We start from the raw sequence: 4,192 nt of genomic DNA on the forward strand, positions 1-4,192 counted from the left end.
TATATATATATATATATATATATATATATATATATATACATATATACTAAAATAAACTATTACTTGTACTGTACTATTCCTACTTTGCGGTTTTTCACTAATCGCGGGTCTTCAGGGTACGGATCCCCGTGATAAACGAGGGACTACTGTATTCTTAATACACCAATTTCAAACAAAACTGTAGTCTTCACTCTATTTTAAAAGCCTGGCAATTTTTAAAGCGATGTTGTCCAATATTTACAGAAGTTCGTAACTTATCAGCCGTGACATCAACCAGAATGTGGAGTACTGAACCTTGATCATGGGGTTACATTCTAGACACCACCACGATAGGTGAAAAACCATAGGAACGTTATACAGCAGTCCCTCGTTTATCGTGGGGCATCCATACCCTGAAGCCCCGTGATAAGTGAAAAACCGTGAAGTAGGAATAGTAGTAAGTAGTAGTTTATATTAGTATATATATATATATATATATATATATATATATATATATATATATATATATATATTATGGCGTTTTAAACCCTTCCCACACCCTGGCAATATTCTAAATAATGTTTCTAAACTCTAAACGCTCTAAAAGAGCACCGCATGTCATGATTTCAGCTCTCTGCTTCCTCTGCTCTTTGCCATCTGCAAGCGCTCTTGGCCACGCCCACTTTTCCGCTCTGCACGGAGAACAGCTGATCAGCTGCAGCAGGAAATTTATCCTACAGTGTGGGCTGCACAAATGTGCAGCAGGTGCTAAATAATTTAAAATAATTTATTTTAAATAAAATTTCCATGCCGATCGTGCGGCTCATCCATCAGTCAGTCTACTGTGTGTCATGTCCAATCTTATTTTGAAAAACCATGATAAACGAACCACTATATTTATTTTAGTATTTATAAATATTTTAAGGATTTATAAACCCTTCCCACACTCTTGCAATGTTCTAAACTCTTAAAACTAGATTATTTTAACAACACATATATGTATATTTACTGTACAGTACTGCAAAATTTGACTCACCAGCTCTGCAGACCAGCAGCTCGGTTCCGGTTCAGCAGACCTACCCTGCAGCGACGAAGTCCTCCGCCCCATCCAGGTTGATGTGCACATGGATAATTGAGCTTCAGGATTATTTGCGACTTTCCTGCCAGTTCTGTGAGCTTCATTGATTGATCGTTACTTCTGACTTTACGTTGCAAAACTTGCCTCCAAACTTTCTGCAGAAAGCAGCAGCTGAAGCACTGTTGGCTTCTGGGTAGTGTAGTTCTTTTGACGTGCGTTACAGTGTAAGCTTATTTAAAGAGCATTACAAAATGGCGGAGCCTGTCTGAAGTTTTTTCGTTAACTTTTTACCCCGTACCGTCCCAATCACATGAGTAATATTAAAGTTGACAATCGTGTGTCGTACAGTCTTATGATGAAAAACCTCGAAAGAGCCAGTCCTTGAAAGTCGAACCGCGAAGTAGCGAGGGACTGTAGCCGTTTTTAATGTTTTTTTTTTTCCTGGTTTTCAACATGACATGAAAGAATGCATTAACTAATATTAAACCTCCACACTTTGGCCTGACACCGTTTGTTTAGTTTGCTGCTCTTATCTCAACTGAACATTTGTGTTTCTACGAGCGAACAAAGACCAAAAGTCGGTTGTCTTAAAAACACTCATTTCTAAAGTTTCATGGAGGTTCATGTGAACTCTATTGTACAAACATTTAAATCGTCATCAGTTTCACTTTACAGTTACTTTGGTGAAAGTCATAATTGAATTCCTGCCTGATGTGACCCATGGACGTCCCCAAAGTGTTGCACGTTGCTACTTCTGTTGCTCCGTACGTTCGTAAATTATCGTAAACGCTACGTGAATAAACACTCAAGGTGAAGCTGGCGTAGGTGTAAAAGTTTATAAAAAAGAATTTGTGTAAAATGCAGTAAAGTGAGTCTGGAGTTGTTTCAAGTTGGCAGCAAAACAGGAAGTCAGTCAGACTTCTGCAGCCACCTGAAGCCATTTGTCATGTTAGGAGAGGGTTTTGTTTATCTGCTGCATGCACACAAGGACAGTTGCACACAAACACCCCAAAACACTTCGATTGAACCAGATAAGCCTTAATGGCACACGGATAAAATACTGATACATGGAAGGCTGAGCTCCCGTCCCCTTTAAGGGGAGGAGGTTAGAAAATACAGGGACGGACGCTTCCGGTGTTTGGAGCTTCGTCAAGCCTCAGCGTCGAACTTGTAACTTTTCCTGCCTTAAAAGAAATTAAATGGTAAAACTTTATTTGTATCATACGTTATTTGTGCCGGCGCAAACCTTTTCTCCACCTGGGAACAAAAGAGCCGGACAAAAACGCAGTGGTCGAACGGCGATAGTTACTTCAGACGGTGAAGCGATGAACAATCTGAACAGCTCGGAGGCGTATTAGTATCTACACAGTAATAAGGTCGGCCATGTTTTGTTAAGAGGTGGGACACAATCTTATTTACTTTAAAGAAGACATAGAGCCCAGCCAAAGTCTTAAAGTCCTCCATCACTGAGCTGGGGTAAACTGCAGAGAAAATTGTAATACCGAAGATGAATAAATACTATAATGCTGTGCCCTTCTTACACTTGAAATCATACCTGATGTTCTCGTCACTGTTTTCAATCCTTCTGAGGATCCGGCGTCTCTTCTCCAGTGGTTTATTGTAGCCCAGCCGCAAAGTAGGATGCAGGTTTTCCTCTGTTGGCCATTTGTCAACAAAGTGAAATGTGCACACATTCACTGTCAAGATCAGATTTATCAGCCACATTCTTCTTAATTCCTCATCTGTAGGTAGGCGATAGAAACTATACCACCTTTCACGGGAACACTTTTTGTTTTGTGTCTGTGTTCACAACACTGTTGTTGTAGACACTGATTTAGTTTGGTCTGGTTGTTCCTGCAGCCATGAACACAACAGGTACCTGAACACAGCACGGCTACGGTAATTTAGTAAACTTTACGGTTGTTAAACAAATGTGAATAAAACAAAAAACAATTTTATCTGCTAAACCGAATGCAAATTACTTTCAAATAAACCGCGGTCTGTGCTCCGCTACCATAATTAACCAATCCTTACTGCTACTTCCTGTCTGACAGGAAGTAGTACCCATAATCATCCATACAGTGGAGCCCGCAGGAACAAGGTGGATAGCTCAATTGAATTTTAATTTTTTATAACTTTTTCACAGAACTTCACAACTTCTGAACGCTTACTCTCTTAAGGGTGGCAATCTTAAATGTTCCCTATAATACAATTTCACAGCTTTAAACGTCCTCAAAATAAACAGTTCTCCAACTATTTTTGGCTCTTTTACTCCCATAAAGACAATATTTTTTAATACAATACAACTTTATTTATAAAGCACTTTAAAAAAATACAACAATAGAACAACTTCTGTTAGAGCACTGAATGACGATTTGGTTCCTGTAGCAGATGAGTCAATAAAATACTTAGACAGGTTACACAATAGTTATTCATACTGTTCCTACTGCCACCTTACACCCAAAAATGTACTTTTGCCAATCAACTCCTAGGACACAACATACTTTATTAAAGTACTTTTAGATTTTAACGCTGACTTGTATTTTTTGCATGCCGAACCACTTCATAAAGTTTGTTATTGTCACTCACACGTAGACTTTAAGGTCAAGGTTTCTTTATTGGCATTCGCACCACAGGTGATACATGTGGTGGAACAAAACTGTGTACACAGGGTCGCAGTTATATCCAACAAAAGTACAAACTGTAAAGAAAAACAGCAGTAAGATCTAAGATATGAACTAAGAAATATGCTAAACTAAAAATACGCTAAGCACTAATAGTACACTATAGCACTAATTGTACACTATAGCACTAACAGTACACTATAGCACTAATGGTACACTATAGAACTATAGCACTAACAGTACACTATAGCACTAACAGTACACTATAGAACTATAGCACTAATGGTACACTATAGCACTATAGCACTAATAGTACACTATAGCACTAACAGTACACTATAGCACTAACAGTACACTATAGCACTAATGGTACACTATAGAACTATAGCACTAATAGTACACTATAGAACTATAGCACTAATAGTACACTATAGCACTGTAGCACTAACAGTACACTATAGCACTAATAGTACACTATAGCACTAATAGTACACTATAGCACTAATAGTAC

The sequence above is a fragment of the Nematolebias whitei genome, chromosome 1 (assembly GCF_014905685.2).
Source record: "Nematolebias whitei isolate Nwh7 chromosome 1, NemWhi1, whole genome shotgun sequence".
NCBI lineage: Eukaryota > Metazoa > Chordata > Actinopteri > Cyprinodontiformes > Rivulidae > Nematolebias > Nematolebias whitei.